Source organism: Anabrus simplex, chromosome 5, assembly GCF_040414725.1.
Source record: "Anabrus simplex isolate iqAnaSimp1 chromosome 5, ASM4041472v1, whole genome shotgun sequence".
Classification (NCBI taxonomy): domain Eukaryota; kingdom Metazoa; phylum Arthropoda; class Insecta; order Orthoptera; family Tettigoniidae; genus Anabrus; species Anabrus simplex.
This window is the reverse complement of record NC_090269.1, coordinates 307,816,745-307,832,831: the sequence shown is the minus strand read 5'-3', so window position 1 is coordinate 307,832,831 and position 16,087 is coordinate 307,816,745. Positions and strand designations below refer to the sequence as shown.

Genomic DNA, 16,087 nt, shown 5'->3' with positions numbered 1-16,087 from the left:
AAAAATAGAATATCAAGACACGTTAGGACAACAATCGTAAAAGCATGACATGAATCAGTTAACGGTTCATGATCTTGATGTGAAAGCACAGATCAGATACCTGGGTCACCGCAAAGAGGCCTGGCTCACCCAGTCAAAACATATAACGTAAATAACTTCCACGCCACATGATACGTATTCATATCGCACACCAAGGCGGATATGAATCGTATGGTATCAGCGTTAAACCATAATGCAGAACATAAGCTCGAGCCAAACGTCGAAGACGTAGAGGAATAAAAGGTCGCCAATCATAAACCACAAACTCATCACACACATGAATAACTGGATCGGCGCTACCTTTCACTCTATGTAGGAATGATTACATAAGAAGCAGACATGAAGACAAAATAGGGACAGTGAAATAAGTCTGCAGCAAAGTGATAAAAGAATAATAAACAAAACACTAATTTTCAGAAAACAAACTAGCATAATTATGGCAAGCCAAGAAAGGATAAGTAGGATAAATACCTTGAGATTGGAGAAGTCATATTCATTGACACTAAGTAGTCATATTCATTGACTCTAAACATAGAGATCCATACAAGATAAAGTTTGAATCTTTTTGTAGAACCATTTATGCGAGATGAAACCCATCTCGTAAACAAATGTCTCCATCACTTCATTAAAAGCCATTATTGTCCGCAGAACAGATATAACACGAATCAGAGATTAGCTAGAAAGAAATCCCTTGGCAATCCTCCGTTGCATGAGGTGCCATCTGTCTGATCGTGACGAACTACACGTCAAGTCAGCATAGAGAAAACTAAGCAACCATGACAGACTGATCTATGACATCGTAAAGAATGTAATATCTGTAAAGTACAAAAGTAATATATGAAAGTAATGAGGTGCAGCTCACAAGACAACTGATGCTTAGGCAGATCACCTGCAAATACTGGAATATTATTTGATTTACTTTACGATTGCTTCAGCCTTAACCCGTAATTTTCATGACTGGGGGCGTTGTCTCTCATATCAACACTCTTTGGTTTACCTTATGAAGTTGCTGGAAAATGTACACTAGGATTTTCATACCTGAAATCGAAGCCGAACTTATGGGTAAGAGGCAGGGACGTTGCCCCTACACTACCAGGTCCACACCACCTCACGAACATTGATCATTGGACTGGTTTATTAGACTGTTCAATTGAACTATTTTACTATTATTATTTGTTCTCTTGGAGTGTTATAGGCTATTACATATATGCTATTGGACTATTCTATTAAGATAACTTAGTCTATTATTTTTGTATTAGTGTTAAGTTTTACCCCTGTGTTTCCTTCGAGCGGCGCAGTATGAAGCGATGAATACTGTCATTACAAGGAATCGTATCCTATTTCGAGTTTTGGTGCTACTGACACAGCTCCCCGTTCTGCATAATGTAAGGTAGATTGTTTATAAATTTGCAAATGAAAGTGGCGATTGTCTATCAATAACCAATTTTTAGTAAATAATCTTTAAGGTGGGGATCCATTGTAATGCTTTTGATTGTTCTTCGTACATCAACCAAAACTATTTATCTAGATGGACAAATCAAAACAACATTTAATAAATTTATTTCTAAGCTAGATTATTTCATTCCCATTGTGTATGTACACTTTTCATTTAAATCACAGTTGTAATACGATGTCTTCTGCATGTCTCAGTGACACCTCTTTACGGATAATTGTAGATGATTTAGTCCGTGGAATTATCGTAGTATTCTCATATGGCTACGGATGTTCAATTTTAAACTCCAAACCAAACCAAATCAAACCAAATCCCATGGCACATCACGCCCGAAGGGTCATAGCCTATCAAACGTACCGCTGCTCAGCCCGAAGGACTGCACATTATGAGGTGTCGTGTGGTCAGCACGACAAATACTCTCGGCCGTTATTCTTGGCTTTCTAGACTGGGAATTTTAAACTCACAGAATTTTAATCTAATTTCCATTAATACGTTTCTTCGAGGTTGATTTGTACACGTCAATTTCTTTTTCTGTTAATAGGCTCCATTGTTGCTTAGTTATAAGGCGCTACTTTGAAACTCTCGAAGACATCCTAAGAAGTTATTTTGATAATGATGTACCCCAGGCATAATGCGTGCAGAAATAATTAAACAAGGATCCCTTTAACATGAGAACAGAAAATATTTCAAGGGAATGTGTATAATCGAGTGAAATCATCTAAAGTGTCGTTCCGCTTCCATCAAGACAGCATTGTATTCTGACACAGAGAATTCAGTTTGAAGATCGTATATTATATTTTCGCTAAGATTTTCTTCAAGAATAGAGTAGAATACATACACTTATTTTCCAATCACGGATAACAAAAGACTGGTGAAAGAATATTAATTTATTGGAATAGTCACTGATACATACCCAGTCTCGAGATCCAAGATTAACGGTCGAGAGGATTCGTCGTGCTGACCACACGTCCCCTCGTTTTCTGCAGGCCTTGGGGCTGTGCAGCAGTTGCATGTTAGGCCAAGGCCCTCCCAGAGCAGTTGCACCGTTGGAGAGGGGGGGTCACTGACACATAGGCTACACTTTAATTTATCATTCGAAGTACAAACAATATTCCTAATAATGTAGAGGTAGTTGTAAATTCAGGCGAACAAACAGGCCAAGGTATTGGCCCTTCCCGACCAATCCATAGCTCAAGGTAGACCTGCGTTAGGTGTTGCCTAACACTACGATGAAAATGGACCGATGGCGACATACAACTAACGAAGGAAAAAAGGGTCCTATAAACATTGGTCAAAAACCCAATTTCTTCGCAGCTGTGGTCCGCTACCACTACTATCAATGATCACGGTGCCTTTGGTCTAATCCTCACAAGATATGACCGCCATACATTGCAACGTAGCCTTCCATGTACTCGTTGGAAAGCCGGATTGCATCACAGGCATTAAATATGTGTTCTCGTAGTGTATCCACGTCATTTATGGGGATGGCATGCATGTCCCCAAAGCCAAAAATCTAAAGTTGTAAATTCAGGCGAACAAACAGGCCAAGGTATTGGCCCTTCCCGACCAATCCATAGCTCAAGGTAGACCTGCGTTAGGTGTTGCCTAACACTACGATGAAAATGGACCGGTGCCCCATCATTCATATATTGTACCACATTTGCAGTCGTTTACAACCAATGTTTAGGTGGGAATGTATTTCCGTCTTTTGTTGCATACTACCTCCGCAAATTATTGGAACATCGTGAACATTGATAGTAGTGGTAGCTCCGAAGATATTGTGTTTGAGACCAATGCTAATAGGACCTTTTTTTTTCCCCTTCGTTTGTTGCATGCTGCCTCCTCACATTTTTACGTCTGTATTGTGGAAACTTTAACCAGATACTTGGGTTTTATACCGGAATTTTACTATTCGCATGGAAGGAAAGGAGAGCAGAGAAGAACATCTGAAAACAAAGAAAACCGAATAAGCTAATATGTCCGAATATAACACCACTACATTATATTTAATGCTAAATTTCCTACAAATGGGACAATGACGCACTTTTGTTCATCATCTGTCCCAGCACCATCACCACAAAACTGCTAAAATTACACCCTAGCACTTTATGTTGACGATATGATGATAACCTGTACATTTTGTCAAGATCTGCATAGTCCAACGTTTGAATACATACTTCGACAAATTTGGTATGCCACGTAAAGTGAGGGAGACTGAGTACCGAGAATGTAGGGTTCAAAGCGATGGGTCAATTAACTTCGACGGTGCTCAATATCATAAAAAATCTTATTCTGAGATGGAAACACACCGCCAGATATCTGAAATAGAATGTTCTATACCTGAATAAAATGGCACAAGTTGGAATTCTCTTCGATCGGAAGGTGTCAATGTATTTGAAATTAAAAATGCCACTGCCAGTGCCACTGTATGGAACCAAATGTTTCCCAGTCATAAACTGACACGAACAACGTCTACATCTACATCATCTTCATCTACATCTACATCTACATCTATTTCTACATTTACATCAAATCAAATCAAATCAAATCAAATCAAATCAAATCAAATCAAATCAAACCAAATCAAACCAAATCAAAATCACTTTATTGGCAAATGAGGTGTCTACCTCGGTGGCAAATGACACACAAAAATACATTGTTATTATCATACACTAAATTTTAAATTAAAAGAAAAGAAGAACATTTCCTAAAATACGGTACTATACAGTTTACACTAGCAATTTTTCTATTAAACACCAAGTTACTCCTTAATAAATTTATATTACGGTATTTACAAAATTCTACTCATAATATCAAGTTACTCCTTAATAAATTTATATTACGGTATTTACAAAATTCTACTCATAATATCTTCTGTACTTACACACATAATCAACTCATATACAGTATGTAGAAACTCTTCAAATAAAACTATACAACTGCTATAAGATTTAAATTTACATTATATTTTTGTAAACCCATGTTGGTACCTAACATGCATAACGACCTGCTGCGTCTTAACCAGAGCCCCATCTGCCACCGCTTTTCAGAGTTCCTGAAGAACCTTCACAGCTACCGTAGCGGTCCCGGGGCTCTCGAAGTCCCCACTGTACTTCACCCTTACAGGCAGTACCAACTTCGAGCTTTTCGATCTCCATAGAAAATATGATAGAATTAAGTAATTCACAAAAATTGTATATGTAATAACCTGCACAGGTCGAATGCCCTCTAACATTTCTTTTCTCTGTTGCTTTTTGTTAAGTCATGGAAATAAAACATCTTCGCTGGCCCCTGGATAAACTGTACTGGATCACGTCAGGGAGTGAGAATATTAGGACGGCATTCATTGTGGTCATAGTTTTTGACAAACTGAGAAAGCATCATCTGCAGCAATGGCCCTTCATTTCCGAGAAGAGCACTAGACTGATGTCCTGAGGGCCGAAGACAACGAGGACGACCAAAAAAGTGATGTCGCTGCACCCTGCGTAAGGACATGTGTGTGATAAAAGTTTCTCCTAAAGACGCAACATACCTCATAGTTGGAAAGGAAAGTGCGGGAAGGTAGACCTTCAAATTTAGCGGGATGAATGCTAGAGAAAGTGAGAAAAATGGGCATGAAATAAAATTAGGAGAATAGGTACTTCTAGCAAATTTGCAGTTTGGAGGTATAAGGTTCTGACGTTTCAATTGGAATTAGGAAGTCACTATATTCCGTTAACCTCCCTCACACAATTATACGATTATCTTCAGTATTTATTTAAGCCATCTGGAGAACTTGCTCCAGAATATTCGGCAAAACAAGCTAGAAATAGCAATCGGAAGTGATGCTGTATTCTATCAAGGTGACGTGAGATTTTGCAAAATATTTCGACAATCGCAGTGTGTAGTACAGTATTAACATATTCCGTGGTCTTCATGCGACCCTACTTTTAATTTTGTCCAGAATTCATCGACACCCGGTATCATGTCTTAATTCTTTCGAAGCTGGATGAACTTTTCAAATCCAGTCCAGTTATGTACAGAATGAAATTTAAAACTGACAGATGAAAGACTGTGATTTTAGAAAGACAGAGGAAACTTATATAAACAATATTTTTCCTTGAAACATTCCTTCTATAATTTCTTTCTTTGATAATCGTTTTTCGCTCCAGTGTTGGTTTTTTCCTGGGAGGGATCCCACCTCTACCTCCTCAAGGGCTGTCTCCTGGAGTATGAGACCTTGGAACGGGGATGATACTGGAGAGGAGGACCAGTACATCGCCCAGGCGGCCTCACCTGCTATGGGAATGAAGCGCCCGTGGCCTTAAATTAGGCACCATCCCGGCTTTTACCTGGAGAAGAAGTGGGAAACAAAGGAAATCTCACCTCTATTCAGTTAAACCCCCGAAGCTGAGTGGACTCCTTTCCAGACACTTTTCAAATTTCGTGGTAGAGTCGGGAATCGAACTTGGGGATGGCAACTAATCACACCATTTTCTAGCTACAAAGATGCTCAGTAATTTCTGGACAAGTACATATTCTAGCTGGAAAGGAGTCCTGATGCTTTCAACAACAATTAATTAACAACAAAGTAACCAAACAAGTTTTCTACACGGAGCAGATTTTGAAGTTCTAAACATACATTAAATTGTTTGTTAGAAACCCGTCGTCAGAAGTCCTGAGGTTGAATTTTCGTGCTTTTCCATTTTCATACAAAATTAATTTCGTTTTATATAAATTAAAACCTCATCTGTTACCATCGCAGTCCTATTCGTTTCTGATCACATCATATAACATCCCACCGCCAAAACTTGCACGTGTTGGTTCGGCATTAAACAGCGAGAAATTCCTTCAATAACTACATATTTAATGAAATTCTGAAGTCCCAGAACTCTGCTCTGATAGAAAGGCTTTATTTAACGTACCTGAAAAGTTAAAGACATGTTTCTCCGGTACTTAAACACTCGTAGTTGCCAGTCGTCTGTGTCAGGATAGGATCCCGTAGCCTTGAGCACGGAAGGTTACCTCGTGATTAATTGTACAACTTGGCATTATTATGCGTGTTATCATCTTCAAAGTTAATAATATTGAACCACTCACCTTATTTAACATTTGTTTGCAGAACACGCCACATAGCCGACGTTAGGCACACACCAACAGTAGTTGCAACCGTCATATTTATTTGCTCCTAGGATACAAACTTCTCCACCTGCGAAGTAATGCAAATATTAATACAATGAAGTAAGTTTCGAAGAATGATGATGTAAATACAGGGTAAATCTTCCTTCTATAGCAAAAGGGCAAGGCGTGGTTTCGATTGGGGGTAAGGAAGGTAACACATCCAAGATATAAAGTTTGATTCACTGCCGTTTTTTTACAACAAGTAGCCTATATGCTGCTATGACAGTAATTGCGCATTTAGACCTGCATCTGAAGACGCAATAGAAGCTGTCAATCCTTAGTGGCACTTAGTGATATACATACTCTAAGCATATCTGTGACCGAGCTCGAGAGCTGCAGTCGCTTAAGTGCGGCCAGTATCCAGTATTTGGGAGATAGTGGGTTCGAACCCCACTGTCGGCAAACCTGAAGATGGTTTTCCGTGGTTTCCCATTTTCACACCAGGCAAATACTGGGGCTGTACCTTAATTAAGGCCACGGACGCTTCCTTCCCACTCCTAGCCCTTTCCTGCTCCATCGTCGCCATAAGACCTATCTGTGTCGGTGCGACGTAAAGCAACTTGCAAAAAGAAAAAAAAGCATATCTGTGAATAGCGCACGGCAATCTGCGGGCAGACTTTAGATGAGTGCGGCTCGTGTAACAGGGGTCTACACTGCTTAGGGTGAGATACATGGTGGAGCAGCGTGGTGGTAGCTTCAACAGTAGTCAACGATGTAGTCAACAATGCCATTGGACCTCGACTCAAGTGCCTTTATAATGATGTTTTGATAGGGCTTTCTTGCCAGTTAGCTGAATGTAACCCAGAAATGACTCTGTTACTTAGGGTTTTGAATTCCCGATATGAACGTTTCAAGCAACTTCACTCAACTGACCAATGGGTAACAAGTCTGGTTTACTCTCAAAAATAAATCTGTAATATTTTGCTTCCTTAATATCAAGGAAAATGTATACATATTTTAACACTCTCGTTTAGGAATGTGATAACCTCGTTTTGTGTGGTAGGGGACAGATAGCTGGTAAGCATTTTACTAGTCTGTAACTGACATTTCTGCTCTACTTTAATCAAGTGTTCTCTTAGTACTGGATCATACTTTGACACCTGTTCAACTGGCCGCAGAAAATTTCCGACAACGTATGCGTAGCTCTGTGGCCGCCAAGAGTGGTAAATTGTGCTGAGCCAAATTCAAAATACCCCTCCGTTTCCATTCTTTCTGTTTCTACAACAGATAACTTGATCGATCGTTTTGTTAACAACTATGCTTGCTAGCAACATTATCCAATTTTCAAAATAAGTTAAATGTTGCTCAGAGATTTTACGTCTTTGAACTTTCGGATGAAATTTCCACCAAGATTGAAAATCAGTCAAACTTTGACGGATAACACTGAAATTTTTGCCATTTCCGAAGAGCCTGCAACATAAACCGTACAAGGTTTGTTTTCCCTTTTTGGTAGAGTAGGCCATCCAGCTTGTCAGAATTATATCACTATTTGGTAGGCTTATATACGTAGAAAAATCAGGCGTTAATTGGCGGATCTTGTAACTCTACTAAATGGACCGTCTTTGCTCGGATACGATTCACTATCCCTGTTCATTAAATCAACTCTTACGCTATCTGTAACATGAAAAGGCCAATGAGATTTCATATTATCCAAAATAATACTATTTTCTTTCTTTCCCTTCTGATCTATCATCTTCTTCTAATTTGTTTTCTTCTACCATAAATTCTAATTTATCGTCTTCACTTTCTCTGTGCTCTTTGGTAATAAGTTTGGTTTCCAACTGATGAGCACAAACCACACTGGAGCGAAACATGGTGTTTTTACGATTCACTTTCCTGAATTTAGTTACTGAAGCTGCAATTTTTGGTCATGCAGAGACAGACTTCGGTGGAAAGAAACACCAAACATCTCCTCTTCCTTATCCATACGCTCTACGCCACACATTGTCGAGTTCAGCCACTTTTCGTAATGTTTGTTGACTGAACTAAAAAGTTATTGATAAATGAAAGTTCTTAATATGATGGTATCCTCTCGAAGTTTCTCCTTCTAATTTGTCTTCTTCTTTATGATTTGCTATTTTATATTTATAAATTTATCTTTAGTTTCGGGTATTGTCTCTTTCCATAATTCTGACCCTGTTAATGACACAGGAAATTTCATAAAAATATCTATATAATCTGAGATATAAAAATATTGGAAAAATTTGTTAAATTAAGAATGACAGGCTTCTTGAAAATAATAATTTATTTTAATCCAATCAGTCTGGATTTCAAAAAAAAAATTCTAGCGTGGCATCAGCTGATTCTGATATTGTAGCTAATTTACAGGGAGCTCTCGACTCATACAGCATTGCAGCTGGTATTTTATAGACCTCAGGGAAGCGTTTGACGCAGCTGATCACTATATTCTACTGAACAAATTAGGAGCTCCTGGCATCAGCGGAATTGTCCTGCAATGGTTTACTACTTAATTCATAGATATAAGTACATTTTATTGAGAATAAGAATGGTACCAGAAAATGCATCAGTTGCTGTGTTTCACAGGGTTCTCTCCGGTGACTTGTACTGTTTCTGGCATATACTAATGATATCGCTTTATGTACATTTTCTGGTCAGATAATCATACTGACGATACGATTACTTTTACACCAGTAAAAATATAGTTCAGCTCAACATCATAAGCAATCAGATTTATACGAACTTCAGGATTTGTTTTTAATACATTATCGATAAATGTTCCCAAGACCAATTTTATGTCTTTTAGTAAAGCGTCAGTTGACATAAAATTATCCTATCTTATAACAATGAGTGGTTCACCTGTATTTATTACTAATACAACTGAATTTTCAGGTCTGTTTCTGCACTGCTATTTAAATTTGAACTTTCATGTCAATTCAATAATCAAAAAGTTCCATTAATTGGCGTGTCCTACAGAATTTGGCTATAATTTTCACTTATTTTTATAAGCTGCTATACCATTCTATATTTCACAGTAAACTGAATTACTTTGTCTCATTTTGGGTCACCCACATTTAATAAAGGAGTTACAGATTTTACAAAATATGGTGCTAAAAGCTATTTATAGTTTCGATTATCACACATCCTCAAAATATATTTATACCCTATGACCAGTACTAACTTCATCGCTCGCCAGTAACATCTTGTTTTATTACATGCAAATAAAAATATACTATGTAAATATTAATACTACTTTATCCGCAAAAATACTTTATACTCGCATAATGCTAGGTCCTGCGGCGATATCCATGTTCGGTCTGTTAATTCAACAAAATATGGAATCAAAACGGCAATATTTAATCTTAGACTATCAGTAATTACAATTCTCTCCCACCATTAAAAATTCTGTTTCTGTGAAAATATTCAAGTGTATTGCAGCATTTAATTTTAAAATGTAAAAGACTTTGATAGCCTATAATCTTACTAAATATAGAAACGTTTGTAAAATCTTTCTGACCTATGTGATTATTATTCTCTTTTACCCTGCGTGATCTTATTTCTTTTCTATTTCATTTTTATGGTTTCCATTTACTAATTATTACTGATCTTACTTAATTGTATCTACGAGGGCTATTTTTTTTGCAACCTCTGATCGGTCGCGAAATTAAAACCTCAATGAGAATCCTACGAAGCGTTGTGCAGATGTGTTGCGCAGTGACTGTAGTATGCCTGTCGACCGTTTCACGTGGTACTTACTAGTTCTAAGCACGCAGTGAGCACGTAAACATGCCTAGGACGATAGAGTATCCCGCCAAATGTGAAGTGCGTTCTGTCATTCGATTTCTTCATTCTGAGGGGAGACTGTATTGTCCTACGCATGTTTAAGTGCTCACTACGCGCTCAGAACTGACAAGTGTGTCCTGATGCGGTCGACAGGCATAATAGAGATACTGCCCAACACATCCGCACGTTTCGTCGGATTATCACTGTGGTTTTAATATCGCAACCGATCGGAGGTTGAAAAAGATAGCCCTCGTAATTGTTATATTTTTATCAGCTGTCGCTATGTGTTTTGTGTATTGTCCCCCTCAATAGAGGTTAAGTTCTCAAGAACCTTGTGTCCAAGAAATAAAGAAAGAATGAACGTATGTTGACCTGTTAAGGTTAATTGTCAGACAAACATATTAAAATTGTTTTGAATGAGTGCCTTGGAACCAAACAATTTTTATTTATTTAAAAAACACATATTTTTGCCATTTTGTCACGCCCCAGGTGATGGTACCAGGGACGGCACGACCCCACCGCACCCCCCGTCCTTCGCTACTGACTGTGCCATGTTTCTGAATTCAATATTTCTTTTCAGACTGTACTGCAGTCTGAGAAACTATGTTATCATCTTTTTACAACGTGCATTCTCCTGAACTTCGTTGGCTCTACTGTTTAACGGATACCATTATTCCGTAATTATTGGCATGATAAAAACCTCTGCTGGTGAACTCTGTTACCAGCCGAGAAAATTTAAGTCAGCCTTAGAAACCTTCCAGTAGAGTTCAGTTTGACTGCTAGAAGGTAGCATATTTGGCGGAGGTCAATATTATATTAAGGGCACATATCTGTGACATTCATAGCACAGTAGCACAGTAGTACAACATCAATATATTTGCCATCATAATTTGGACTGAATTACTTATTCTAGGTGGACAAAAAGGAGCATGTGCAATAAATGAACATTGTAAATTATTAGCTTTTTAGATACATGCTACGCACCACGTTTCATTTTTATGACAGTTTATTTGTTGCCATGCTTTTTTTTTTTGTATGATGGGAATTCACTTCAAGCCTCACAAGGGTAAACTCGGAAACACTCATGTGACGAATTATATTTTTACAGCCGCTGTCCACAGCGTGTAGATACATTGTAGAGCAACAATCATGATAATTGATAAAATATGTTTTTGTAGGAAAAAAGTATTGATATTTATACATTCACAAATTTTGTCGAATATGTTATAGCATATTTTTTCATAAATAACGAGTTTAATTCACGATTACAGTGCAGGTTTAAGAAAACTGCACATTGAAACAGTTTTCCAAATTACATTTGTCTATGATTAATGGTCACTGAGATACAGAACTTATATTCTTACCTTGAATTGTTAGAGCTTGAAGCGAATTTGCAGTCTTAAAAACATGGCAAGAAATAAACTGCTATAAAAATGAAGCATGAAGTGTAACCAGTAACTAATAATGTATCAGACAAAGACAAAGACACCTCCGTACAAGCCATGAAGGCCCTTGCAGGAGTGGAAGGTAAAGGCTTCCACCATTGTTAACCGCGGCACGTGATGGGGTAGAGTGGTTAGCTCTACGCCCGGCCGCCTTTGCCCCCAGGAATTAACCTGGTACTCATTTTTGGTGTAGGCTGAGTGAACCTCAGGGCCATATGCACCTCCGGAAGTGGAAATCTCGTTTCTTAAATTTCACGACTTCCTGACGGGGATTCGAACCCACGTCCTTCCGGGTGAACCGAGAACGCCTTTACAGCCTCGGCCAGGCAGCCCCTAATTATGTAACAGTAACAATCTAAAATGTTCAATTATTGCACATGATCATTTTTATCTACCTATAAGAAGTTTATCTGCCGAAATCATGTTGGCAAAAATAGTGATTTCCCTCTGGTGTATTGCGATCTACACAGACATGTGCCCTTAAAAGACGAAACAACGTGAGACAGGAACTCAGACTGTTTAAATGTAAACATTTAGTGTCTATAACAAATCTGAGGTCATCGAAGTATGATGAAATCTCCGTACAACGATTGAACGATAATCACCTCTATAACGATAAAATATTCTGATCCCGACATTAGTTTGCAAAATTCTTTGTAAAATTAATATCGATTTAACGACACTGTTTATGACAATAAATCTTATAGCTTTTTCAGACCCCTCTGACGTGTCTTTCTCCAGGTACTACGATAATACGAACCGTGAAAAAGTCAGGAAAACATGTCGTCGTTATTTGAGGAGCAGAAATCTGGAAGAACCGCCGTTATTTCCGGCAGGAGCTATTGCGTGTTTTAAAGTACTCACAATTTTTCTTAGGATTGTAGTTGTGTTCCGGAGAATCATTCGGTGACGCTCAGTGCAATAAGCTCTGTTTTTCTCGGTCTGTAAAGGATACGACACAGACTGTCATTTCCGATTTTTGTAGTAGCGCTGAGCAGTGCTAACTACATAATGCTCTGAAATTGCAGTTCTTTACTAATATGAAAATTAATAAGTTTGATCAAGAGAACAAAAATCAATCATCGGTGATCTGGATTTAGAGCGGTCGCCCAGGTGGCAAATTCCCTATCAATTGTTTACCTCATATTTATATTTATTTATAATTGTCTACCTAGAAAAGCAAAGTCACTTCCGTACAGGCCATGAAGGCCCTTGGAGGAGTGGAAGGTAAAGACTTCCACCATTGTTAACCTCGGCACGTGATGGGATATGCACTCCTTTGGAGAGAAAATTGTTAAAGTGTCCTTTCCGTGGTACAGACACCGCTGGGATAGTGTAGTTAGCTCTACGCCCGGCCACCTTTGCCCCAGGAATTAATCTCTTACTCGTTTTTGGTGTAGGCTGAGTGAACGTCAGGGCCATATGCACCTCCGGAAGTGGAAATCTCGTTTCTTAAATTGTACGACTTCCTGACGGGGATTCGAACCCACGTCCTTCCGGGCGAACCGAGCAGGCAGCGGCCAGGCAGCCCCTGTCTACCTAGCGTTTTCCTAAATATACATCTTTATAAATAAAGTTGTAGGGTGTCCTCTGTCTGTAATTCCGTTTGTTTTGCCAATTTTTCACATATTTATTCGTTTTAGGTCAACTCACCGACCTCGATAGCTGCCCAGGCGGCCTCACCTGCTATGCTGAACAGAGGCCTTGTGGAGGGATGGGAAGATTGGGTGGGAGAGGCAAGGAAGAGGGAAGGAAGCGGCCGTGGCCTTAAGTTAGGTACCATCCCGGCATTTGCCTGGAGGAGAAGTGGGAAACCACGGAAAACCACTTCCAGGATGGCTGAGGTGGGAATCGAACCCACCTCTACTCAGTTGACTTCGCGAGGCTGAGTGGACCCCGTTCCAGCCCTGGTACCACTTTTCAAATTTCGTGGCAGAGCCGGGAATCGAACCCGGGCCTCCGGGGGTGGCAGCTAATCACGCTAACCACTACACCACAGAGGCAGACCTATTTACTTAGTTACTCCTCATAAATGAGGAAAGCAACGGGAAATTACCTCAGTCCTTATTTCTCTAGTACGCCTCTTCAGTGACACATAGGCCATTTATGACAGCTAATGGTGGACCTAATGAGGATCCAACTAGCTTTCAGGCTGAATACCCAATAGACATACTTCTCATAAAGATGGCTTCAGTCCGAATTCCAGGCATAGAATGTAGTATTTGAAAAATTGAAAATGAACATTACTTTGGTCTTGCTTCCACGTAAAATGGGAGTTCCTGGAGCTGTGATCACTATATCAATAGTTACTTAAAAAAATAAGCTTCCTATCTTTCACCTTTGAAACAATCATATGAAAAAATCAGATACAATCATCTGCGATGGTCAGTTAATCAAATAATATGCACTCCTTTGGAGAGAAAATTGTTAAAGTGTCCTTTCCGTGGTACAGACACCGCTGGAAGTGCAAGGCACCTCCGTGTTAAAGTTCCCATCGTGCTTCAATTTATATGTATTATTGTACAACTATGCAACCATCCTCTATATAACACTAATCTGAAAGAAAAATGGAAGGTATTCGACACTTCGAAAAATGAAGGTATCGGCCAAAGGAAGACAAGGGCCACGAAGGGCGTGAAAATGAAACACTCCCTAAGCCTCGAGTGCTCTAATACCACCTGGGTCGGAAAAGAACAAGAGTGGACCAAGGGATGTCGGATAGGATAGAAAATGAGGAGCCTGGCACAAGTAAGTGGAAGTAATACCAGGAATCAGCTAATCGTATCGTGGCCGCCAAGTTGAGAGCCCCTGGGACCCCATTTAGTCGCCTCTTACGACCGGCAGGGGATATGTGGGTGTTATTCTACAGCCCCCTTACACAGGAGGACATCGCACTAACACAGCGAAGGTTTTCGGCGACGTAAAAGCGAACGTAGCGGCCGTGACAGATCCAGCATTTGCTTAGTGTGAAAATGGGAAACAACGGAAAACCATTTTAGGGCTGCCGACGGTGGGATTCGAATGCACCATCCCCGCATGTAAGCTCACAGCTACGTAACCCCAACCGCGCTGCCAACTCACTCGGTGGCTTTTAATAGAAAGTGTCTTGCCTTGATGTGTTCCACGGAACATGAACTTTCTACCGTCCCTCATTCTTTGTGACCAAAAAGTACGCATGTTTGCCATAGATACCGCATGTCAATTGTTTATTAAGAAAAGAACTACGTAGAGGTGTGCATGACTTCACTTCAATTGTCCAGTAACAAGAATAACATAAAAGTGTATGTGATTGCCTCTAGAAACCTCACATCAACTGTTTATTAACAAAAGAATTGGATAATAGTAATTTTTAATTCGTTTCCTCCCAGTCTAAACTTTTCAAGCCGAATCATTTGCAGCAATTATCGGCAATGTTATTTGTTTTCAAAATTGTTTCAAGAGGCTACTTACCTACAACAGCAAAAAGAGTTAAGAGTCCAAGAAGAAATGTTATAAGTAGTACATTGTTCATCTTCAATTCTCTAGAAAATACCTAAGCGTAGTGCACAGTAGTTTGTTCTTAACTGTTATGAGAGCTCTCATACACAATGTTATCTAATCTACTGATATACCGTAACGATCTCTTGACTGGGAATATTAATAGGTCAAGTTATGAACGCTGTAAAGGTTACCTTGACATGAACAAACAATGAGTGGCATTCCTCTAAATGATGACAGAAAGCGTAGAAAACATTGCTCCTCTTTGCAGTCAGCAAATATATCTGTACGGTTATTTCTTATTGTTACTGAAGGATTGAAACATTTGAAACAGTTTTTATGAAAACTTTATGCGGAGAATAATAATAATAATAATAATAATAATAATAATAATAATAATAATAATAATAATAATAATAATAATAATAATAATAAATTATTACAGATACGTAGACAGATAATAAATTATTATTATTATTATTATTATTATTATTATTATTATTATTATTATTATTATTATTATTATTATTATTATTATTATTATTATTATTCGGATTTCGGCCTACTTTGGACTATGGAAAACAACTGGTTTACTGGCAGCGGAGTAGCCAGGGTGTGTTACTGATCAATAGGGCCTGGATGTTTATGGCATGTCATTTTCTCCCTTTATAATATTTGCATGTAAATTACAATTTTAGCATAATTTTACCTACGGTTACTAAAATTATGCAATTTTCACGGGTCATATAAAGTCATATTTTGGTTTTTTTTA

At 38.7% G+C, this 16,087-nt stretch overlaps 1 long non-coding RNA gene across 1 annotated transcript in view; it reads right to left on the bottom strand.

Moving 5' to 3' along the window:
• The window catches only part of LOC136874862 (uncharacterized), a 51,877-nt gene extending 36,465 nt beyond the window's left edge, over positions 1–15,412 (bottom strand). Inside the window, exons 1-2 of the long non-coding RNA XR_010860313.2 lie at positions 15,289–15,412; positions 6,572–6,680 (exon numbers count right to left, since the gene is read on the bottom strand). This is a non-coding gene — a long non-coding RNA (uncharacterized lncRNA). The remainder of the gene's footprint in view (positions 1–6,571; positions 6,681–15,288) is intronic.
• Between the last annotated feature and the right edge of the window lie 675 nt (positions 15,413–16,087).